A 27,152-nucleotide genomic window follows, 5' to 3' on the forward strand; every position below is an offset into this window, starting at 1 on the left:
CATTGTTCCATGTGAATGGCCTCTCCCTCTCAGTTGCCATATGAGATCAGCTGCCAGTCTGAATGATTTCTTTTCTACACAGTCTCTTGCCTGCACATGTCCTTTCTCTCCAGTGACCCAGTGATCCTCTAGTGCAGGTCCTGGTCACCTCATACTGGACTCTTACCAGGGCCTCCTCTTTTGTCACCTGGCCTCTCGTCTCTTCCTCACTCCAAATCATCCTCCACTCACCTGCCAAAGTAATTTTTTTTCTTTATTAAAGCTTTTTATTTTTCAAAACATTTACATGGACAATTCAACATTAGCCTTTGCAGAACCTTGTGTTCTAATCCCTCTCCCCTTCCCCCATGCCCTCCCCTTGATGGCAGGTAATCCAATACATGTTAAATATGGTACAATGATGTTTATACATGCTTACATAGTTATACAATTATTATGCTGCACAAGAAAAATCAAACCAAACCATTAAAAAAAAAAGCAAAATAAAATACAAACAACAAAAAGTGTGAAAATGTTATATGTTGTAGTCCACACTTAGTTCCCACAGTCCTCTCTCTGAGTATAGATGACTCAGTTCATCACTGAACATTTGGAACTGGTTTGAATCATTGCATTGTTGAAGAGAACCATGCCCCTCAGATTTTATTATTATATAGTCTTCTTGTTGCCATGTATAATGATCTCCTGGTTCTGCTCATTTCACTTAGCATCATATAAGTCTCTCCAGGTCATTTCTTGCAGAACAATAATATTCCATGACATTCATATACCACAACTTATTCAGCCATTCTCCAACTGATGGGCATCCATTCAGTTTCCAATTCTTTGCCACTGTAAAAAGGTCTGCCATAAACATTTTTGCACATGTGGGTGCTTTTCCCTCCTTTAAAATCTCTGTGGAATATAAGTCCAGTAAAAACACTGCTGGATCAAAGGATATGCACGGTTTGATAACAAAGTAATTTTCTTTTTAAAATTTGAACCACCTCATTTAAGCACTAGAGTTCTTGCTCTCTGGTTGAGATTCTTCTGAGTTCTCGAAATATTTTCTAATTTTTCTTTTCCAATTTTTGCATTTAGAGTTCATATTAAATTTCAGGAATCTGTACTTTCCTTTGCCTTCTATCATGAAAAAATGTGTCTGGAACACTGATTCCAGTACAAGCACATTTATAGAGGCTTTTTTTAAGAATACCAGTAAAGCAAAACATTAAAGAAAGAGGGAAATGATATTAAAGAAGCAGGAATAGCTAATCTAGACTCATATTTGGAAGGGGAATTGTCATAATAATGAGAAATGGCCAAGAGTCTTGACTTCAAGTACTATGGTGGAATTTCATTGAACAAGGAGGCAATGTAGGCTTTAAGACAAGAACTAACTCAAGTGTAGAAGATAAGAGAATAACAATGAATAGACCTGAAGAAAATTCTGTGAAAATCCTACACATATCATTATTCCATGTGGAATAATATAAGTCCCTTGAAGACAGATTCTTTTTTCACTTGTTTTAATAGCCCCACCTTTTTTTTTTAAATAACTTTTTATTGACAGTACATGTGCATGGGTAATTTTTTACAACATTATCCCTAGTATTCACTTCTGTTCCGACTTTTCCCTTCCCTCTCTCCATCCCCTCCCCTAGATGACAGGCAGTCTTATACATGTTAAATATGTTATAGTATATCCTAGATACAATATATGTGTGCAGAACCAAACAGTTCTCTGTTGCACAGGAAGAATTGGATTCAGAAGGTAAAAATAACCTGAGAAGAAAAACAAAACTACAGTTTACACTCATTTCCCAGTGTTCCTTCTCTGGGTGTAGCTGATTCTGTCCGTCATTGATCAATTGGAACTGAATTAGATCTTCTCTTTGTCGAAGATATCCAGTTCCATCAGAATACATCCTCAAACAGTATTGTTGTTGAAGTATATAATGATCTCCTGGTTCTGAATACCCCACTTTTGAACTCAATAAATAAATTTATACAGAAACAATATAGTACACAGGAAGTAAAGTACTAGGAATAAAAGAAATTTGAGTGATGGTCTGCTCCATCTTATTTTCTACAATGAGAGTATAAATTTCCAGAAGACAATGAGGGTCATGGGAATTAAATGAAGTGAAGTGCTCAAGGCTCTGTCTCTATGTAGCTGCAAAGACAACTCCATAACTTAGCTGAGTCTTACCATCTACCTCAGAAACTTTTTTTTCCCCACACTATTCTAGATTTCCACAAGCAAATGGGAACTCACATACTTTGTAAACATCAGTCAGGACCCAGTAAATGTGACAAGAGCTCAGTAGTCAAAAACTATTGGGAAAATTGGAAAGCAGTCTAGCAGAAACTAGATAGAAAAGATCCAAATGTGGACATAACAAACATGAAGGGTGATATCAAGACAAATGAGAAGGTCAAGGAAGAAATTACCTTTCAGATCTATGAATGAGGAATAGTTCATGAAAAACAAAAGAGGAGCTCATGAAAGGCAAGAGAATAATTCTGATTACCTAAATACTTTAGGATTATTATCTCATTTTGTCATCACAATAAACCTGGGAGGGAGGTCCTTCCATTTTGTGCTCCCATTTTACAGTTGAAAAAAACAAAGCAAACAGGTTAAGTTACTTGTTAGGATTACATATCAAGCGTTTATAGTAGGAATGGATGTTGGATTTTATCAAATGCTTTTTCTGCATCTATTGAGATGATCATATGGTTTTTATTAATTTGATTATTAATATGGTCAATTATACTAATAGTTTTCCTAATATTAAACCAGCCCTGCATTCCTGGTATAAATCCCACTTGGTCATAGTGTATTATCCTGGGGATGATTTTTTGAAGTCTATTTGATAATATCTTATTTAAGATTTTAGCATCAATATTCATTAAGGAAATTGGTCTATAGTTTTCTTTCTCAGTTTTTGATCTACCTGATTTAGGTATCAGTACCATGTCTGTGTCATAGAAGGAATTTGGTAGGACTCCTTCAATCCCTATTTTTTCAAATAGTTTACATAGCATTGGAGTTAGTTGTTCTTTAAATGTTTGGTAGAATTCACATGTAAATCCATCTGGTACTGAGGACTTTTTCTTAGGAAGTTGGTTAATAGCTTGGTCTATTTCTTTTTCTGAGATGGGACTATTTAGACTACTTACTTCTTCCTCTGTTAATCTGGGCAAGCTATATTTTTGAAGGTATTCTTCCATTTCATGTAAGTTATCGAATTTATTGGCATAAAGTTGAGCAAAATAGCTCCTAACTATTGTTCTAATTTCCTCTTCATTAGTGGTGAGTTCTCCTTTTTCATTTTCAAGACTAACAATTTGCTTTTTCTCTTTCCTTTTTAAAATCAGGTTTACTAAGGGTTTGTCTATTTTCTTGGTTTTTTCATAGAACCAACTCTTAGTTTTATTAATTAATTCAATAGTTTTTTTACTTTCAATTTTATTAATCTCACCTTTTATTTTTTGAATTTCAAGTTTCGTGTTTGTCTGGGGGTTTTTAATTTGTTCCTTTTCTAGTAATTTTAGTTGTAAGCCCAATTCGTTGGCCCTCTCTTTCTCTATTTTATACAAGTAGGCCTGTAGAGATATAAAACTTCCCCTTATTACTGCTTTGGCTGTATCCCACCCATTTTGGTATGATGTCTCATTATTGTCATTTTCTTGGGTGAAGTTATTCATTATGTCTATGATTTGCTGTTTTACCCAATCATTCTTTAGTATAAGATTATTTAGTTTCCAATTATTTTTTGGTCTATTTTCCCTTGGCTGTTTATTAAATGTAATTTTGATTGTATTGTGGTCTGAAAAGGATGTATTTACTATTTCTGCCTTACTGCATTTGATTTTGAGGTTTTTATGCCCTAGTATATGATCAGTTTTTGTATAGGTTCCATGAACTGCTGAGAAGAAAGTATACTCTTTTCTGTCTCCATTTAGCTTTCGCCAAAGATCTATCATATCAAATTTTTCTAGCATTCTATTTACCTCTTTGACTTCTTTCTTATTTATTTTGTGGTTTGATTTATCTAATTCTGAGAGTGCAAGGTTGAGATCTCCCACCAGTTTTGCTGTCTATTTCTTCTTGCAGTTCTCTTAATTTCTCTTTTAGAATTTAGAAAAAATCCCCAGGACCAGATGGATTTACATGTGAATTCTGCCAAACATTTAAAGAACAACTAACTCCAATGCTATATAAACTATTTGAAAAAATAGGGATTGAAGGAGTCCTACCAAATTCCTTTTATGACACAGACATGGTACTGATACCTAAACCAGGTAGATCAAAAACTGAGAAAGAAAACTATAGACCAATTTCCTTAATGAACATTGATGCAAAAAGACTTCAGAAAATCATCCCCAGGATAATACACTATGACCAAGTGGGATTTATATCAGGAATGCAGGGCTGCTTTAATATTAGGAAAACTATTAGTATAATTGACCATATTAATAATCAAATTAATAAAAACCATATGATCATCTCAATAGATGCAGAAAAAGCATTTGATAAAATCCAACATCCATTCCTACTAAAAACACTTGAGAGTATAGGAATAAATGGACTATTCCTTAAAATAATAACGAGCATATATTTAAAACCTTCAGTAAATATCATATGTAATGGCGATAAACTAGAACCTTTCCCTGTAAGATCAGGAGTGAAACAAGGTTGCCCACTATCACCATTACTATTCAATATAGTACTAGAAACTCTAGCCTCGGCAATAAGAGCCGAGAAAGAGATTCAAGGAATTAGAGTAGGAAATGAGGAAATCAAATTATCACTCTTTGCAGATGACATGATGGTATACTTAGAGAACCCCAACGACTCTGCTAAAAAGCTATTAGAAATAATTCAGAATTTTAACAAAGTTGCAGGATACAAAATATATCCACATAAATCCTCAGTATTTTTATACATTACCAACACAATCCAAGAGCAAGAGATACAAAGAGAAATTCCATTCAAAATAACGGTCGATAGTATAAAATATTTGGGAATATATCTACCAAAGGAGAGTCAGGAATTATATGAGCAAAATTACGAAACACTTGCCACAAAAATAAAGTCAGATTTAAATAATTGGAAAGACATTCAATGCTCTTGGATAGGCCGAGTGAATACAATTAAGATGACAATACTCCCTAAACTAATCTATTTATTTAGTGCTATACCAGACTCCCAAGAAACTATTTTAATGACCTAGAAAAAAATAACAAAATTCATATGGAAGAACAAAAGGTTGAGAAATTCAAGGGAAGTAATGAAAAAAAATTAAATAAAGGTGGTCTAGCTGTACCTGATCTAGAACTGTATTATAAAGTAACAGTCTAGCACTAATATCTGTCTGCCCAGGTTGCATGTACCTTCGTTTTCTAATGTTTATTGTGCAACAAGAAAGTGATATTCGCACACATGTAGTGTACCTAGACTATATTGTAACACATGTAAAATGTATGGTATTGCCTGTCGTCGGGGGGAGGGAATAGAGGGAGGGGGGGGTAAATTGGAAAAATGAATACAAGGGATAATATTATAAAATATATATATATATATATATGTATATATATATATATATATAATAAAAAAAAAGATTAGAAAAAGAGTACAAAACAAAACTAATGCAGATAAGATTAGAAGGGAAACAATAAATTGGGAAAAAATTATATTTAGATAAAAGCCTCATTTCCAAAATATATAGAGAATTGCCTCTAATTTATAAGAAATCAAGCCATTCTCTAACTGATAAATGGTCAAAGGATATGAATAGACAATTCTCAGATGAAGAAATTGAAACTATTTCTAGCCATATAAAAAGATGCTCCAAATCATTATTAATCAGAAAAATGCAAATTAAGACAACTCTGAGATACCACTATACACCTGTCAGATTGGCTAGAATGACAGGGAAAGATAATGCGCAATGTTGGAGGGGATGTGGGAAAACAGGGACACTGATACATTGTTGGTGGAATTGTGAATACATCCAACCTTCTGGAGAGCAATTTGGAACTATGCTCAAAAAGTTATCAAACTGTGCATACCCTTTGACCCAGCAGTGTTACTACTGGGCTTATATCCCAAAGAGATCTTAAAGAAAGGAAAGCGACCTGTATGTGCAAGAATGTTTGTGGCAGCCCTCTTTGTAGTGGCCAGAAACTGGAAACTATGTAGATCCCCATCAGTTGGAGAATGGCTAAATAAATTGTGGTTTATGAATATTATGGAATATTATTGTTCTGTAAGAAATGACCAACAGGATGATTTCAGAAAGGCCTGGAGACACTTACATGAACTGATGCTGAGTGAGATGAGCAGGACCAGGAGATTGTTGCATACTTCAACAACAATACTTATGATCAATTCTGATGGATGTGACCATTTTCAACAATGAGATGAACCAAATCAGTTCCAGCAGAGCAGTAAAGAACTGAACCAGCTACACTCAGCGAAAGAACTCTGGGAGATGACTATGAATTACTACATAGAATTCTCAATCCCTCTATTTTTGTCCACCTGCATTTTGGATTTCCTTCACAGGCTAATTGTACACTATTTCAAAGTCCGATTCTTTTTGTACAGCAAAACAACTGTTTGGACATGTATACATATATTGTATTTAATTTATACTTTAACATATTTAACATGTATTGGTCAACCTGCCATCTGGGGAGGGGGAAAGAGGGAAAAATTAGAACAAAAGGTTTGCAAATTTTCAATGTTGTAAAATTACCCATGCATATATATGGTTGATAAAAACTATTAAATAAAAAAAATTTTAAAAAAAGAAAAATAATAAAAAAAAAAAAAAAAAAGAAATAATTCAGAATTTTAACAAAGTTGCAGGATACAAAATATATCCACATAAATCCTCAGTATTTTTATACATTACCAACACAATCCAAGAGCAAGAGATACAAAGAGAAATTCCATTCAAAATAACCTTCGATAGTATAAAATATTTGGGAATATATCTACCAAAGGAGAGTCAGGAATTATATGAGCAAAATTATGAAACACTTGCCACAAAAATAAAGTCAGATTTAAATAATTGGAAAGACATTCAGTGCTCTTGGATAGGCCGAGTGAATACAATTAAGATGACAATACTCCCTAAACTAATCTATTTATTTAGTGCTATACCAGACTCCCAAGAAACTATTTTAATGACCTAGAAAAAAATAACAAAATTCATATGGAAGAACAAAAGGTTGAGAAATTCAAGGGAAGTAATGAAAAAAAAATTAAATAAAGGTGGTCTAGCTGTACCTGATCTAGAACTGTATTATAAAGTAACAGTCTAGCACTAATATCTGTCTGCCCAGGTTGCATGTACCTTCGGATTCTAATATTTATTGTGCAACAAGAAAATGATATTCACACACATGTATTGTACCTAGACTATATTGTAACACATGTAAAATGTATGGTATTGCCTGTCGTCGGGGGGAGGGAATAGAGGGAGGGGGGGTAATTTGGAAAAATGAATACAAGGGATAATATTATAAAATATATATATATATATATATATATATATATATATATATATATATGTATATATATATATATATAAAATAATAATAAAGTAACAGTCACCAAAACCATTTGGTATTGGCTAAGATAGACTCTCTGGGAGGAGATCTGCTGTCTCAACTCAATCTCCCGGCCAGACTCTCCTTCCTCCAGAGAGCCGCTCTCTTCTCAATCTCTCGAGTGCTGCCCTCTTTTATCCTCCCAGAGAATGGGTGTGGGATAATGCAAGGGCTTCTGGGAAAAAATACTTCAACCAATGAACTTGCTCCTCCTAAGCATGCAAGCTCCTCCCCAGAAGTTCGAAGGGGTAAAACTCCCAGTAAAGGCCAGAACTAGAGAATTGTTAAGTACCAACTTAGCACTTAGTAAGAACCTAATATCTCATTATCTCATTAGCACTTAGTAAGAACCTAACATCTAGGGTAGGGATGAAAGAGGAAAGGGAAAAAAAAGCAATTTTCAAGGCAAATCTGTTATATGTTTGAAGGGAATAACAAGTTGTTTGTGGTGGATTTTCAAGTTCCTGTGTAATCATCTCTTTTATTGAACAATGTTGAGAAAGTACTTGCATTCCATAAATAAATTATACAAGTCAGACAATTTAATGGTTTCCTTTTTTGACACAGAATATTTTGCTTTGAATATATACATATATATATATACATATATGTATGTCAAATATCTTTGAAAATAATATTTTAAAATCTTATGGTATAGATAAATGTGGGTATTTTGATGTTTCAGATATCATAGATTCTTATTCAAAGCATTTATTTGTAAACATCAAATGTTAAGTTAGTCAAGATGAGTATAACAATGTGCAATGATTGAATTTCACAATCACTTCAACTACCAAGTTGCATGGAAAGTATGTGGATCTTAGAGATTATGAAAAACAAAGTAATCACCATGAGAATACTGGCCATGTCAATAGTATTTCTCAACTTCCATTTTATGGTATTACTCTTAGACCATAGTGAATACTAAAAGGAACAAAATCAGAATCATGTAATCACTAGATCACATATTGAATCACATATGCATAGCACCTGTTCTGAAACCACTTCCCCAGCTCCCACTCAATTGTCAAGCTGGTTCTCAAAAGGGAGACTGCTACTAGACTCTGACACACACACACACACACACACACACACACACACACACACACACACACTCTTTCTCTCTCTTTGTCAGGTAATGGAAAAACTCATATTTGACAAATATATATCAAAAACTCCAAGAATTAACAAAGGAAATTCAATTAAATCCCCCCTTTTTTACAGGCAAGAAATACAAGTTTCAGAGTTTGTTTTTTTGACTTGTTCAAATACATACAAGGAGTAAGTGGGTGAGGTGAGATTTGAACTTATACCTTAAAATTTAAAGCAAATTTTTTCCCACTGTATTAAGCTAATTTGTGCTATTCCTGTGGGAAAGATGGGAAAATGTGGGCTAATCAATAGTATAATTTAGTCAATATGGAAATGTTTGAATATGTAGACCCAGAACATGGCTACTAATGGGGTAAGATAAATGGGAGGCTCCTAATAAAAAGTTCCTTGTCCAGGGCATTTTATCCTATTATCTATGAATTAGATAAAGCCAGATGACAGCTCATTTACCAGAAATCTGGGAGTGCTAACTTCAGCATGTATGGCAGAGGAAAGAAGGCTCAAAAAGGCGCTTAATCAGCCAGGATAGTGGGCTAATATAATAAATGATAGGAACCAGAGATTAATATGAAGTCTTAGCCTCGAGTTCACAAAAGTTAATTTCATAAAAACAAGAAGGTCAGAATGGAACCAAGTTGGCAATATTTCATATGAAAGAGATGTGACGGTATTAGTGAATTACAAACTCAGGATGCATCACCAGTGCGTTAGAACAGTCACAAAAACTCACAAAATCCTAGCCTTCAATGAAAAGCAGAGTGCCCAGGATGAGGAAAAACTATTGTAATTTGTGTTACTCAAACCCCATCTGCAGTGTTTTGGTCAGTATTAGAAAAGACAAATACTATTTTAGGAAAAACACTGATGATCTGGACCTCATCTTTCCTGGTCCACCAAACCCACTTTAACCACTCTCTTCTTTCTGCTCTATTTAATCTCATTGACAAATGAATTTCACTCTATAATATTCTCTACACTCAATATGCTAAACCTCTTATATTATTACCAATATTGCCTTGACAAGCCATAACATTTTTTTTTTGGTCATGTCCCGGCAAAATATTGGGGAGGAGTCATATTATATAATAAACAAATTTCCATTTCAGGAAAGCATATATAATAATAGAAGACATTGTACTCATAAACGTCCATCTTTTCTTTGTTTCCTTGCAGCTTTTCTTTTGTTCTCTACTAAACACCTTTTACTTTATTCTTCCCCCCCTTTTCCTCCCTCCCATGTTCCCTAAACAGATGGCAGTTAAGCACTGATATATTTGTGAATACATACATACATATACATTTACATGCATACACAAACATATATATGCATATATGCACACACATACATATACCTACATACATAGATACACCACCCACACACCTTTGTATGTACATGCATACATATATGTCTAAAAGAATATTGCTATGGCTGTCATAATTTCCACTTTTCTCTTGATTGAATCGTTTAAAAATTCTGACTTTACCTAAGATCAATGATTAATATTTCTACTTTTTTTTTTCTAATAAATTCTATTCCTGGTCATTGTTATTGTGTTTGTGTATATCTCTTTTTTCTATCCCTGCTAATTCTTCCACTTCCCTTCTGCCTGTTAACTTGAGTTGCTATTGTCTTATACCTCTCCTCCACTTCAAGAATTAATTCCTTTACAAATTCCTTTATATTTAACACCTCCTGTTACTCTCTTCTCACCTTCTTCTAAACCCTCTGCAACATAGCACTTAAACTCTTTCTCTACAATTTCTTCTTTCAAGTCACCTATGAGCCCTTTGTGGTCAACTCAAATGAACTTTTGGAAATTCTATCCATGTTCATTATTTCTGCAACTTCAGCTACTATTGATCATGTTTTTCTAGCTTGTCTTCACTTAGTTTTTCTGATGCTACATCTTCTGCTTCTTCTCCCTTGTGTTTGCCTCATTCTTCTTAGTCTCTTTCCCTTCCATTGGTTCTGGAAACAGTGACTAGAGCATTGGATTTGGAATTAAGAAGATCTGAATTCAAATTTGTCTTCAGATACTTACAAGGTGACTGATCTCAAGGGCAAATCATCTAATTTCTGTGTGCTTTAGTAGGGAACAATAACAGCAGTAGGAACAATAACAACATCTGCCTCACAAAGTTATTGGGAGGATCAAGTAAGATTACATTTGTAAGATATTTGTAAGCACATTGCTTAGCACACAGAAGGCACTCTCTAAATGTTTACTCCTACCTCAACCCAATCCTTCATAAGATTAAGGTAACCCTGATTCTCTTCTTTGTGTACAATCTGGATGTAGTTTAGTGAGAGGTCCATCCACTCTCTCCTAAATTGGAGTAGTCTGATGACTTAGAACATAGTAAGCCCAATATCACCCATCTGTGGGAAGTTGTAGAGGTCAAACAAGGTCCCCATCTGGACAGAGAGAGCTGATGTGGCTCCTCCAATGATAGCTACAGATTTGTCCTGCTTTTTGCAGCTGAAATTAGGGACTAGCGGATCCCCTCCAGTTAACCACCTCAGGGAGCTCTCCAAGGTTCTCTCATCACTGTGGTAAGCATTGTAGACCTGGAATCCCAGAGAAATGTTGGGCAATAGAACAGGATCTCTATTGATCTCCTCTATGGCAAATCTTATGGTCATAACCTGCTGACAGTTTTTATGGTACCACCTGAGTGAAAGAGAATCAGAATCCAGTAAGAAAACCTGAATAGAAAATGCATTTCAGAAGGAAAGCTTTCCTCAGAACTAAGGACTCCAGATCATTTTATGTTTATAAAAGCCACAGTAAGAACAGCAATAATAATAATAACTACATGTGCCAGGCACTGTATTTAGCAAATTACAATTGTTATTTCATTGAATCCTCACCATGAATTGGGAGATATTTGCTACTATTAAATCCAATTCACAAATGGAAAATGAAGGGAAAGAGAGATTAATTGATTTCTCTGGCGTCACACAATCAGTAAGCGTCTGTAACTGGATTTATACATATCTTCCTGACTTGAGGCTGTCTCTCAGTGTTATGTCTTTCTGCCCCAAGTTGAATATTAATAACAGGATCCCTTATTCCTATACTATTATGTTTGTGTAATTTGTATGAAGTTTATAGGTTTTTGCTTTGAGTTCCTTATTTAAATATGCCTGCAGACTACATTATTTATTCAATTAATATATAATGTGCAAATATCATGTGCTAGATGTCAGTGACCCAGATGTTCTTGTTCTCAGAGGGCTCAGTGTTGCAGTAAGATAGGCAACAAATGTCTCCGTGCCTTTAATACAAGGTAGCAGGGAATATATGTACATGTATATAGACATGATGCTTAGGAGGGTGGGGAGGGCACTTCCAAATAAAGTCATAAGAGAAGACTTCTGGATTTTATCATAACTTTGGAATGAATACTTCAGTTTCCTTATCTATGTAAATGAGGATAAGAGTTACTCCTAGCTCCCAGGGCTGTTTTGGGAATCAGATGAGATAGTATTTGAAAAGGGCGTAGTGCAATGTCTGATACACACTACACACTGAATAAATGCTTGCTTCTTTCTTTTCTGCTCTCAAGGAGCTCATAGAATTGATATAAGGGAAGAGGCAACTAGTTGGCACAATCTAAATGGTCACTGGATTCAGAAAGCATGACATGAAATCCAGGCCTAAACTCTTACTATGTATGTGACTCTGGACAGGTCATTTAACTTCTGTTTCCCTCAGTTTCCTTATCTATAGAATGGACATATCTCTCGGGCAGGGTGGTTATAAAGATCAAATGAGATAATAATTATAAAACACTTAAAATAAGCAGTAGGCACTATGTGGCACTTTTGTGGACCCTGTGACTCGTGGGCACTATGATGTCCATGTGAGCTATTTATGATCATCATAATCATCATCCAAGGATATTGGGATCAGAGGCAGATCGGGAAAATGGAAATCTGTCAAATTTGTGCATTCAGGATTTGCAATCAGGCCTTCCCAATGAGTGTTTATTTCCAAGACCAGATCCTTACCTGGGCCTCCATTCCTTCTTTCTTTTTGCTATTAAAGATGTAGAAGAGCAGAAAGTTAAAGTTGTCTACCACTTCTAAATATTCTATAACCAGAAAATCCATAATAAAGAGATCTACTATTTATGCCAGTATTCTCCAAAAGATTTAGGATCTGCAACTTTTTAAATGAGTTTCCACTTTTGAAAACTAGCAGAAAAAAAAGGAAAAGAAAACTAGCAGAGAAGTTTTCTGGAAGACAAAAGCTGAGAAGAGAATCCCAGTCTGTGACTTCACTGTTATATTCACATGCAAACTGATTTTACCCGTAAGAAGGAACTCTTTTCTGCACCCCTCCCCCAAGACATAGCCTGCCAGCTTCTTGAGAATCTGAGAAGCTATGTCCATCCTTTTCATGTTTTATTTTTATCAGGGATTCCAAGCTCAAAATTCACCCCTCTGGCTCTCTCCACACCTAGTGTCCCCCTCACCTGATATTTATTTTGGCTATATTCTGTTTCTATTTATATAAAATATGTCTTTGTTCCATTAGAATGTAAGATCTTTAAAGGCCAGGATTATCACATTCTTATCTTTGTATACTCAAAGTGCATCACAGAATCTTACCAAGTTGTGCTTAACAACAAATGACAGTTGAATTGATTGATTTCTTTCTAGGCCACTCATATTCTCTGCATTTAGAATGAGGCAGTGAAAAATTTTTTTTGTGTGTTTCCTTCTAGTCACAAGGAAAGTAGATTAAAGGCAACAAAGAGATAAAAAGGAAATTTGCTTCAGAGCAGTATCTCGGTCTAAAATTATATATAGACCAGGAATATTTTCTCCTTATAAAGCTAACTATCATCAGCCCTGCCAGCCCTGAAGGAAAAGGAAAGGACACTGAACATCTTGAAACATTTGAGTAATAGAAATTATAAAGAATATGAGAGCTAGTATTCATATTGTGCTTTTGGGTTTTCAAAATGCTTTATGTAAGTGATCTGTTTTGAGTGTCAAAAGAATCCTGAGAAGTAAGTGCTGTTATTATTCATAGAGAGGCATCATAAACCTAATATATGTCTGAGGCAAGATTTAAGTCAGATCTTTTTGACTCCGAGTAACAGAATTTGTTTTCTTATTTCGGACATTTAAAGGAGATAAAATTAGGGAGAAGAGGAAGGACGAGCACAAAATTAAAGAGAGAAATGCATATTTTGATAATGAGAGAAAGAGAGATGTAAGAGACATGCAGAAGTCCAGAGAAGAAATCTGAAGGCCAATCTGACCTGATCATTGGTCTTCTTCCATCATCCTTCTCCCATTACCCTTCCCCATAATCCTCACCCCCCTTTAAATCTTCATCGACCTTACAGTGAACCTTCTTGGAAAGAAATATTGTGGGAGAATGTGTGTGTGTGTGTGTGTGTGTGTGTGTGTGTGTGTGTGTGTGTGTGTGTGTGAATGTGTTTCTAAATCTGGAACCCCATGCCTCCACCTAGTTCAGGATGTCCAGACTCATAAATGTTTAAATTTGAGGCTGTACTATCAGACCAATGGCTCCTATTGAATTTATTTCTGAGTATGCAACGGAAGCAGAGCCCAGACAAAATTCCAACTTCTGCCTGGCCATGAAAACAATATCCATATAGTCTAATAAAATTCTGAATGTAAAGTCCTATTGTAAGGGTCTATTCCAGTGTATCTTCTGCTTGGAGCTCAGTAGAACCTTCCTTGAGAAATAAACATTAAACCCTCACACATCACTCAAAGGCCGATCAGAGCACTTCACCTATCTCTAAGTATGACAGACACTTCATCATCAGTTTCTTTTTATATCCTTAATGATTAATGTTTACCCTGGTGCTCAAACATATGTCTGTAATTCTAAGAAATATAACACTAATGATCCCCCAGTTTCCAAATGAAACTTGCCAGCCACAGGAGGGTTCTCCAGTCTGGATCAAAAGCACATGGACTTATAGAGTCAGTATGAAAACTGATGGTCAGAATATGGGAGAAATAAATTACAATGGGTCTCAGTAACTCTTTCAGGGGCAAAATACCCATGGAAAGAAAATATGCAGGAGAAAAATGCTGAGAGAGACAGAGACAGAGAGAGACAGAGCTAAGGAAAAAAAGCTCTACAGAGATAGATCGAGACAGAAACAAAGCCAAAGAGAAATAGACAAAAATAGAAATGAGACAGTGATATAGACAAAAATAGAGAAAGAGTGACAGAGAAAGAATATTCTCTATCTTCAGTTTTGTAAGGTAGTCAGAGAATTGACAAGTGATTTGCAAAAGTAAAAGTTGGAGAGGGGAGAGTGGGAGTATCACCAAGAGTAACTGAAGCTTCTTTCTTTGTACTTTCTTTAAAAAAAAAAAGAATGCTTTGTGAAAAACCAACAATTAAAATGAACTCATACCGAGAGCTACTTACTGATAACTCCTACAGTCCTTGTTGGGCTGACTTGCAAAAGCTTTTGCTCTTGTAAAACTACTTGCTCTCACTGAATATAGAGGGAGAAAATTCCCGATCACCAGATCACCATCTCTGCCAAGACTGGGGCTGATTTTGGAAAAGCAGAAAGGCTTCTCACTTCTGCATACTGAAGCAGGGAGCTGTAGGAACAGTGTCAAGACTAGGGTAAAAAGCAGCCAAAAAGTGAATGTAAAGCACCATCTCCCTGATGTTCAGGGAAATGTCCCAAATCTGGAAGGAACCAAGGAGCTGCCTGGACCATAGCAAAGTCAACTGCTCGAGTCACTGACTGATGCGGAACAGAACACAAACTGAAATGTTTCTGCTGTTCAGTCTCAAGTCCTCCATCTATAACTGAGAAAACACAAAAGAATATGAGTCAGGTCCTTGTCCAGGACAAGGACAATAAAATAAGACCAAGCACTGGATTTATAAGACTCCTCTGGTTCTTTGACAGCACTGTGACTCTCAATATCCTTACAATTAGGCAAAGAAGGAGCCACTCCTTTTTTGCCCCATCCCCCCACCCCCCCAACCTGCAAAGAGACATATGGAATCAACAGGAGCTCTGGGGATCATCCTTATTTGCAGCATCTCCAGCTGTGTCTCTGCCTTCAAGGGAAAAGACAGAAGTAGAATAACATATTTTAACTTCTTCCTGCCAATTCCCAGCAGAGCTCACAGGATGGGTGAACTTTGGAGTCTCAGTGATCCCTTTTCAACTTGGGGTACTCATGTATGTTTCTGCGTGTGAACAGGGTGGCAGCAATTCTGTATCTGGTCCATGTTGCTACTTCCTGGAAAATGGATCTGGATTGAATCACTCAGTGTGAACACACCATTCCAAATATTTCAGTTCAGACAGCTACACTAACTAACAGACAGCTACACTAACCCTAACCCTAACCCTAACCCTAACCCTAACCTTAAATGCCTCCCGACTCGATCAAGTCACTTAGGACCATGGAAATTCACTATGTTTCTGAAGACTTATCTTTGGATATGCTCACAAATCTCCTTTCTCATCATGCTCAGGATCATACATCATGCTCAACTCTTAGAGATAGCAGTTGGATAATTTAACTTGCACCAAATAGAATTTCCTCTCCAAGGACTTATTTTGGAGAGAGATCTCTGCCTCAAGTTCTGTGCCTTGGTAGAGCCATATTCTCAAACTTTTGGGATGCACATTTTCTCCCTGGATCATAAGAGTCATGGGGTTTAGAATGGGAAGAGACCTTAAAGGCAGTCTTACATTCTCATCTGAGGCCCATAGAGGTAAAGTAACATATCAATTTAGCTAATAAGAAGCTGATGAATCATTCAAGTTCAGAGGATGTGATTCCAAGTACAGAACTCTCTCTACGAGAAAATCTCTTCTATTGTCAATGTTCCCTATAGGACCTACATGCAAATATGACATTCCATGTCAGAACTTCGAGAACTACTCTGAAGGGATCTCAGAGGCCATTAAGAAATCTCCAAAGCCTTAACTAGGAATTCCAAAAACTGGAAGAAATTCAGTTGAGAGAAGAAGGAAGAGAGTGATTCCAGTGCAACCTAAGTCACTCTTTGAGAATCCATGACTTCCAGCTGCTGGTTGTGAGCATTCCAGGTAGCAGAGCTTCCCAGCCCCACTGATATGATACATGGAACTTGCTCAGTTTGAAGTCAGATAGGCTGTGTAGTGGATAGAGTGCTGGACTTGGTCTTAGGCAGATCTTATTTAAAATCCTACTTCTGACTATTCTTTTTCTCTGTCACTATGGGTAAGTCACTTAACTTTGCCTAGCTTAATTTTTGTGATCAGTAAGAGCACAAAACAAACTTTACACATGTAAAACGCTTTAAAAATTTAACATAAGGGGGCAACTAGGTGGTGCAGTGGATAGAGCACCAGCCCTGAAAGTCAGGAGGACCTGAATTCAAATCTGGGTTCAGACACTTAACATTTCCTAGCTGTGTGACCCCGGGCAAGTCACTTAACTGCAATTGCCTCAGCAAAAAAAAAAAAGAAAAAAAAAAAAGAAAAAAAAAAAAAAGAAAGAAAGAAAAAGAAAAGAAAAAAAGAAAGAAAGAAAATTTAACATAAGGTAAACTATTAGCATAATTGATTTTTATCAATAATAAATGTTAAAAGATGATTATATTAATAGATTTAGAAAAAGTTTTAATATAATAGAACACTCATTTTTTATGAAATCACTTGATAGTATATGTATAAATGAATGTTAACTTAAATTGATAAAAAGCATTTATTTAAAAGTTTCAGCAAGCATTGCTAATAATAGAAGATGAGGTAGAAACCTTCCAGGTAAGATCAAGGATAAAAGTAGGATGCCCCTATCATTAATATTTTTTCAGTACTGTTTTAGAAATCCTAGCAATAGTAATAAGAAATATAAAATAAATAGAAGGAATCAAATTATTAAATGAGCTAATAAATCTTTCTTCTTTTACAGATTATGATATACTTAAAACGACAATGAACTTATATGTTCTAAAATATGTATATCTGCCCTCTTTGTGGTGGCAAAGAATTGGAAATTGCCGGGACAACTCAGAGAATGTTTGAACAAGTTGTGGTTTCTGATGGTGATGGAAACTATGGGGCCATAAAAAAGTTTGAACTCGATGGTTTTAGAAAAATGTGGACATAATGAATAGTCAAATGAGCAGAATCAAGAGAATGTTGTGTACAGTAATAACAATATTTTTTAAAGAACAACCTTGAGAGAAGAAATCATTTATTTATATACTCAAATTAACTATGAGGTATATGATGGAAGACACTATCTCCAAGAGAAAGAACTGATAAATTTAATTAAAGAATGGATAGAATGATTTTACATACCTATATCTATATATGTGTGTGTGTGAAAATGTATAAATACACACATTTTTGTGTGTAATACTAGCCATCTCTAAGGAGATAGAAAAAAGGAAATTTACATTATATCTTTATTACATCTTTAAAGGAAATAGCAAGTAGCACATTGAAAAAAGAATTCATTATTTGGTAAATAGAGAAACTGGAAACCATTCAGGCAGAAATGGGCATAGATCACTATCTTAATCCATATGTCAAGATAAGGTCAAAATTGAAATAAGACCTAGATGTAAAGAAAGATTTCAAAACAAAAATTTTGAAAAATGGTATCTAGGACCTCTCAGAGTCATGAATAGTTAAGCAATTTATATATAAGTAAAACCAATATAAAATTAAATTAAAAGGAAAGCAGAAAATTAGGGAGAAAATTTCACAGTCTCTTAAAGCAAGGATTAAATTAAACTAAATTAATTAAATTAAATTACTTTTTATTAAAAGGAAAGCAGAAAATTAGGGAGAAAATTTCACAGTCTCTTAAAGCAAGGATTAAATTAAACTAAATTAATTAAATTAAATTACTTTTAATTAAAAGGAAAGCAGAAAATTAGGGAGAAAATTTTACAGACAGTCTCTTAGATAAAGATTTCAGTTCTCAAATATATACAAAACTTTACCAGATTTACAAGTGTTACAGGCCACTTATCACTGGTCCCCTGGACCATGGCAACTCCTGGAGTCTGTCAGCTCTGCTCAGACAGTAAGATAATAACAAGTGTTATTAGTGGTGACTGGGGAATCTAATTCTAACCAGCAGAATAGACATTGTCATGTGAGAGGATGCTAATGATACAAGGAGACAAGAGGCAGATGCAGTGAAAAACCTCCTATTTAGTCCAATCCCTATATAGAATATATATTTTCTAAGCACAGAAAGGTTATTATTTTTTAAAGAAAAGCATACTTCTTTGTAAGCAACCTCTGCATCAGTAAAAATGCTTTATGATCTCTAGACACTTATTACTGGCCCCCAGGACCATGGCAACTCCTGGAGTCTGTCAGCTCTGCTCAGACAGTAAAATAACAGTAAAGTCTGATTTACAACTCCGTAACTCAGACAACCAAACATTCCTTTAGCTCCTCAAAGTGTGCTGTGTAACACAGAGGCTAGGAGAACCAACCCGCCTTCTTTTATTCAGTCCCCTATTAACCCTTTACAGGCTTTCTGGCTTCCACACTTATGCATGGTCCTCAACATAAAAGACTATAAGTCATTCTTCAACTGATTGTTATAAGATATGAACAGTCATTTTTTGATGAAGAAATCAAAATTGTAGATAGTGATGTGAAAAAATGTGTACATAATTAGAGATGAGAGGAATCCCAATAAATACAACTTTTATCAGATGGATTAAATACTATGTATGCGCCTTTATGATTGTGTTAGAATATCATTCCACTTTAAGATCTGGTTGATTTTAGAAAAATATGACTTGGATCTTTGTAGAAAGTTTTTCCAGCTTTTTAGAAGATAATTCTTTAATAGTTTGGCTTGTATAGCACTCGATAAGCAAAACCTAATAAAACACCCAACAAACTCAAGATCCAAAAGGAAAAAAATGAGAAAGGAAACAAAATGCAAGCAAACAACCACAAAAAGAGTGAAAATTGTTTTGGTTTAGCCAACATACGAGTAATTAATTTTTTTCCAATTGCTTATACCTGCCTTGTTTTGTGTGAAGTATTGTGCCATCTGTTCATATAGTTTCTTTGTTGGTCTTGCAAGTAGACTCTCAAGTATTTCATATTTTTGCATTTATTTTAAATGGAACTTCTGTATCTTTTTGTATTGCATTTTGTTGATAGTATATAGAAATGCTGATTACTTATGGGGATTTATTTCATATTTGCAACTTTTCCAAAGTATTAATTGTTTTATCTAATTTCTTATTTGATTCTCTAGGGTCCTTTGAGTATATTGTCATATTACCTGCCAAAATGATGTTTTTTAAAAATCATATTACCAATTTTCTTCCTTCAAGTTCTTTCTCTCATTTTATTTCTATAGCTTACATTTTTAGAACAATATTCATTAATAGAGGTAATAATAGGAACCTTTGCTCCGCATCCCATCTTATTAGGAAGGTTTCCACTTCATCTCCATTACAGATATTGCTACCATCACATGTAAGATATTTTTGTCTTTATGGGCTAGATTTTTTTTTTTTATTTTTAAAGCTTTTTATTTTCAAAACATATACATAGATAAGTTTCTTTTGTTTGTTTCCCCCCCTCCCGCTGGGGTTAAGTGACTTGCCCAGGGTCACACAGCTAGGAAGTGTTAAGTGTCTGAGGTAGATTTGAACTCTGATCCTCCTGAATTCAGGGCTGGTGCTCTATCCACTGCGCCACCTAGCTGCCCCCTAGATAGATAATCTTCAACACTAACCCTTGTGAAATCTTGTGTCCCAAATTTTTCCCTCCATTCTCCCCCACCTCCTTCTCTAGACAGCAAGTAATCAAATATGTGTTAAATGTGTACTATTCTTTTATACATATTTCCACAATTATCATGTTGCACTGGAAAAATCAGATCCAAAAGGAAAAAAATGAGAAAGGAAACAAAATGCAAGCAAACAACCACAAAAAGAGTAAAAATACTATCTTGTGATCCACACTCAGTCCCCAGAGTCCTCTCTCTGGGTACAAGTGGCTTTCTTCATCACAAGACCATTGGAACTGGCCAGAATCACTTCTTCATTGAAGAGAGCCTTGTTCATCAGAACTGATCATTGTATAATCTTACTGTTGCTGTGTGCAATGATCTCCTGGTTCTGCTCATTTCATGAGCAGCATCAGTTCATGTAAGTCTCTCCAGGCCTCTCTGAAATCATTCTCCTGATCGTTTCTTGTAAAACAACAATATTACATAACATTTATATATCATAACTTATCAACCATTCTCCAGTTTCTTGCCATGGCAAAAAGACTGCCAAAAACATTTTTGCACACATGGGTCCCTTTTCCCTCCTTTATGATCTCTTTAGATATAAAGAGAGAGAGATAACAAGAATATTTAAGGAATATGGACTATATTACCTATCAGACTCATGAATAGGCAAATAATTTCTTGAAAACAAAAGATGTCTATTTTTAGTAGTGTGAGGTGTAAAATGGATTATTTCAATTCATGTTTCATGCAAATAAAACAAAGGCTGCCAAGATCAGAAGAGAAGCAGAAAATTGGAAATAAATAATAAGTAGTTTATCAGAAAGAGCTTTCATATCTAAAATATATAAAGACCTTAAAATCTATAAGAATTTGAGTCATATTCCTATTGATAAACAGACCACAGATATGAACAGGCAGTTTTTCAATGAACAATCAAAACAATCATTAATGATATAAAAATGTTCTAAATTATTTTTGATTAGAGAAGTACATATTAAGACAACCTTGAAATATTTTAAACTTATCAAATTGGCCACGAAAAGTGAAGGGGAAAGACAAATGTTGGAGGGGATGTAGAAACATTAGGACACACATTCACTGTTGGTGGAACTAGGAACCAATTTATCTGTTTTGGGGAGCAATCTGGAATTATACACAAGGAAATATAATATTGTCTCTCCCCTTTGCCTCAGCAATATCACTATGAGGTTCATTTCCAAAGATGATTTTTAAAAAAGACAATGAACCTATATGTCCTAAAATATGTATATCTGCTCTCTTTGTAGTGGCAAAGAACTGGAAATTGCAGGGACAATTCAGAGAATGTTTGAACAAGTTGTGGCTTTTGATGGTGATGGAAACTATGGGGCCATAAAAAAGGATGAACTCAATGGTTTTAGAAAACTGTGGACATAATTTATGTCAAATGAGTAGAATCAAGAGAACATTGTATACAGTAATAGCAATATTTTCTAAGAACAATCTTGAGAGAAGAAATCATTTATTTATATGCTTAAATTAACTATGAAGTATCCATGATGGAAGACTATCTCTAAAGTAAAGAATGCATAGAATGATTTTACATATATATATTATAGATACCTATATATGTGTGTGTGTAAATGTACATCTTTGTGTGTAATGCTAGCTATCTCTAAGTACAAAGAAAAAAGGAAATTTACATGATTTCTTTATTATATCTTTAAAGGGAATAGCAAGTTGTACATTGAAAAAAGAATTTATTATTTGGTAAATAGGGAAACTGGAAAGTATTTAGGCAGAAATCGGCTTAGATTTCTAACTTAATCCATATGTCGAGATTAAAGTCAAAATTGAAATAAGACCTAGATATAAAGAAAGATTTCAAAACAAACATTTTAAAAATAGTATCTAAGACCTTTCAGTCATGGATAGTTAAGCAATTTATATATAAATAAAACCAATATATTCCAAATTAAAAGGAAAGCAGAAAATTAGGGAGAAAATTTCACAGACAGTTTCTTAAATAAATATTTCAGTGCTCAAATATATACAGAACTTTGCCAGATTTATAAGTGTTTCAGGGCTACTTATTAGTGGTGACTGGGGAATCTAATTCTAACCAGCAGAATAGATCTTGTGAGAGGTCGCTAATGATACAAGGAGATAAGAGGCAGCTGCAGTGAAAAACCTCCTATTTAGTCCATTTTCTATATTTTCTCTCTATATATTTTCTAAGCACAGAAAGGTTATTATTGTTTAAAGAAAAGCATGCTTTTTTGGTATGCAACCTCTGCATCAGTAAATATGCTTTATGACCTCCAGAGCCTTATCATTGACTCCCAGGACCATGGCAGTTCCTGGAGTCTGTCAGCTCTGCTCAGACAGTAAAATAACAGTAAAGTCTGATTTACAACTCCGTAACTCTGACAACCAAACATTCCTTTAGCTCCTCAAAAGTGTGCTGGGGTAGCTACAGAGGCTAGGAGAACCAAGCCCGCCTTTTTTTATTCAGTCTCCTATTAACCCTTTACAGGCTTTCTGGCTTCCACACTTATGCATGCTCCTCAACATAAAAGGCTATAAGTCATTCCTCAACTGATTGTTATAAGATATGAACAGTCATTTTTTTTTCTTTTTTTTTTCTTTTTTTTTATTATATATATATATATATATATTTTATAATATTATCCCTTGTATTCATTTTTCCAAATTACCCCCCCCCTCTATTCCCTCCCCCCGACGACAGGCAATACCATACATTTTACATGTATTACAATATAGTCTAGGTACAATACATGTGTGCGAATATCACTTTCTTGTTGCACAATAAACATTAGAATCCGAAGGTACATGCAACCTGGGCAGACAGATATTAGTGCTAACAATTTTCATTCCCCTCCCAGTGTTTCTTCTCTGGGTGTATCTACCTCTGTCCATCATTGATCAACTGGAAGTGAGTTGGATCTTCTTTATGTTGAAGATTTCCACTTCCATCAGAATACATCCTCATACAGTATTGTTGTTGAAGTGTACAGTGATCTTCTGGTTCTGCTCATTTCACTCAGCATCAGTTGATTTAAGTCTCTCCAGGCCTCTCTATATTCCTCCTGCTGGTCATTTCTTACCAAGAAATAATATTCCATAACCTTCATATACCACAATTTACCCAACCATTCTCCAACTGATGGACATCCATTCATCTTCCAGTTTCTAGCTACAACAAAAAGAGCTGCCACAAACATTTTGGCACATATATGTCTCTTTCCGCTCTTTAGTATTTCTTTGGGATATAATCCCAGTAGTAGCGCTGCTGGGTCAAAGGGTATGCACAGTTTGATAACTTTTTGGGCATAATTCCAGATTGCTCTCCAGAATGGCTGGATTCTTTCACAACTCCACCAGCAATGTATTAGTGTCCCAATTTCCCCACATCCCCTCCAACATTTGTCATTATTTGTTCCTGTCATCTTAGCCAATCTGACAGGTGTGTAGTGGTATCTCAGAGTGGTCTTAATTTGCATTTCTCTGATCAGTAGTGATTTGGAACACTCTTTCATGTGAGTGGATATAGTTTCAATTTCTTCCTCTGAGAATTGTCTTGAACAGTCATTTTTTGATGAAGAATTCAAAACTGTAATAGTGATGTGAAAATGTGTCAATAATTAGAGGAATCCGAATAAATAGGACTTTTATCAGATGGATTAAAATGGTATGTGCCTTTCAATCAGGGAATGGTTAAACAAGCTATAATTTATGATTGTGTAAGAATATCATTCCACTTTAAGAGCTGGTTGATTTTAGAAACATATGACTTGGATCTTTGCTCCACATATCATCTTATTAGGAAGGTTTCCATTACATTCCATTACAGATATTGCTATCATCACATGTAAGATATTTTTGTGTTTGTGGGCTAGATTTTTTTTATTATTAAAGCTTTTTATTTTCAAAACATATACATAGATAATTTTCAACACTCACCCTTGTGAAATCTTGTGTCCCAAATTTTTCCCTCCATTCTCCTCTACCTCCTTCTCTAGAAAGCAAGTAATCAAATATATGTTAAATGTGTACAATTCTTTTATACATATTTCCATAATTATCATGTTGCACAAGAAAAATCAGATCCAAAAGGAAAAAAATGAATAAGGACACAAAAATTGGGGGGATTTCTATAGACAGCTTATCAGTAAAAGGTCTCTTATCTAAAATATATAAAAAATCTTCTGTACAGGAATGATCATTGAAACATTATTGAGATCATCAATTGAAACATTATTGAGATCATCAAGTGAAGTCTTCTGAGAGAGTAGAGAGGAAAACTGAGGACAAAACCCTGGGGAATACCCAAGGTTAGCACTACAAATCAAGACCCAAAACAACCTGTAGAAGATTAAAGAATAGATGGGTTAGTCATGGGCCCCGAATGGTACCACTGATTATCAGCTCAACTTACTTATAAGAAATGTAGCCCACAAATGCCAGTTGGTAATGGACCTCATCAGCTCAACTGGATGACTTCCTCTAGCATGGCTCAGTAACAGAATGTGAGGAGGACTGAAGGGCCATGGCAAAGGTCATCCAGGATTGAGGTCAGGCAGACATGGCCATCGAGGGGAGAAAAGGAACAAGTTCTTGAAAGTACAGTATGGTGAGAAGTGGAAAAGATTATAGACTCCACACTGGACAAGAAAAAGGTGAGCAGAACAGAAGTGGCAATGACCTCAGAAAGCATGTGAAGGTCACAATGATGAAGAATGCTTGAAGTGGAATGAGGCAAAGGGAAAGGAGCCAGCACTTGACTGAAGTTTCCTAGTAACATGGACTCAGGTACCATCTAATTTAAATCTTTCATTTTTTAATTAAGGAAAATGAGACATTAAGTAGATAAAGACTTGGAAAAGATCAAATGGTAGGTGAACATCAGTGGCAAGATTGGAATACAGATTTTCTGATTCTAAAATCAGTGCTTTCCCCACTGAACCACAGCACACTTATTTCCATAGAGAAGTCCCATATAAACTTGAGGAAGCTACACTTGTGTCTCTTGGGTGCTCTCTCTCTTTAAGAGGTCAGACCATGGCTCTGCCCACAAGGAGCAGCACTCAGACCCTGGTGATGACTGAGCCAGGGATGGACCACAGACATGGAGTTCACAGGTTTTTGTCTCACTTCCCCATAGGCCTGTGCTCCTGAGTATTTGTTGCTTCTATCACTGGGTTGAGAGTAATAATCAGTCTCCTTGGCCTGCAGACCCCAGATGGTCAGAGAGGAACTGGCTGAGAAGTCAGAGAATCTCTCTGGGATCCTGAGGGAAGGCTACTCCAGCTGTACATAATGAAGTAGGAGCCTCAGCCCTGCTGCCATTGCCCATCATCATCTTCATTGTTGCCACTGCTTCACATGCAAGATTTTGTGACTGCCTGACCCAGAGACCCTGACCTTGATTCTAGCTGAGTTCAGCACACACTTGTCCAAGCAACTAGAAAGAAATGGGAAAGGAGAGTTTCCAAGTCTCTCAAGACCCTCTGTCTCTCCCCTCCTCCTCACATGGGAGGGAGAGAGGAGAAAGCCCTTCTCAAGCAACACAGTGCCCCCTTTCTCGGAGATCCCCTTAGGCTGGCACCTTGGCAGAGAGTGAGCAGGAGAGAAGGCCAGGCCATGGCGGGGACCCCTCCCCAAGGATTTTGCTCCCTGAGACCCCACAGCTGGAGCTAAACTCTGCCAAGTCTCTCATATCTCATCCCTGCCCAGAGGCTCATGCAAAGCAGCCATTTTCTTGTTTCTAAGTTCTCTCATGGTCCAGGTAATGGGACTAAATCCAGGGAAAGACTGTGGAAAGAGGAGGAAATGGCAACAATTCAGAGCCTCTGACTCTGCCCTATGGGAGGGCGTAGGGGAGCAAGTAGCTGCTGGCTGGGACTTGGAGAGCTCCTTGGCTGGTTAAAGAAAAAAAAAACTCCCCAGTCCCCAGACTCGGTCCCATACTGCCATCTGGTGGTCTCCGCTTAATGTCTGCTTGAACTGGTGCAGCTGCTGACCTTAATAGCTGGTTACCCACCCAGTGTATGGGATGGCTATTGGAGGCTGGTGAAGACCATCCCATGCTGCCACCTGCTGGCCACCGGGCTCATGTCACCCTGAGGCTGATCCAAGAGGCTGATTGGTTGGTGTTATTCTTCATACTAGAAGAGTATGACATCTCTATTTGGGGATCAAGCCTGACTGTGGCTGGTCAGACCAATCTGAGCTTGCTGATGACATCCACTGGGGGCAGAGTGTTCAGAGTTGTACTCGTCAGAGCCCAGTGGCAAGACAGAAGTGACAACTGGTGATGGCATGGGATGTTGCTATGTACCCAAGCTCCACAGGCTGGCTTCAGCCATCCTCATGGCCATTGGATCAAATTGCTCTCATTTACCATTCCACGGGGGTGGGGACACTTCACAAGTTTGGGGTGGACACACCCCTACTCAAAATGGGTTTGATGTCTGGCGATAACCTTGAACCTGGGTTAGCCTGCCTGCTGATTTGGGGAGGGGCTGCTGCACATCCAACTTCTTGGAGACACAATTGGGAGCTGGGTGACGGGTGGACACCAAATGGGGAAAGTAGTTCTGAAAAGAGCTTGGAAGCTCAGCTGATAACTTACTAAAGCAGTGGTCAGCAGCAGCCTGGGAAGAGGGCTGAAAGGGAA

General features: G+C 36.1%; 1 long non-coding RNA gene across 1 annotated transcript; it reads right to left on the minus strand.

Moving 5' to 3' along the window:
• LOC141551588 (uncharacterized) lies at positions 1-25,113 on the minus strand. The gene is made up of 3 exons (XR_012484910.1): positions 24,912-25,113; positions 24,437-24,491; positions 1-231 (listed from the first exon to the last, which is right to left on the minus strand). It is a non-coding gene; the product is annotated as an uncharacterized LOC141551588 (long non-coding RNA).
• Between the last annotated feature and the right edge of the window lie 2,039 nt (positions 25,114-27,152).

Source organism: Sminthopsis crassicaudata, chromosome 1, assembly GCF_048593235.1.
Source record: "Sminthopsis crassicaudata isolate SCR6 chromosome 1, ASM4859323v1, whole genome shotgun sequence".
In the NCBI taxonomy this organism is placed as follows: Eukaryota; Metazoa; Chordata; class Mammalia; order Dasyuromorphia; family Dasyuridae; genus Sminthopsis; species Sminthopsis crassicaudata.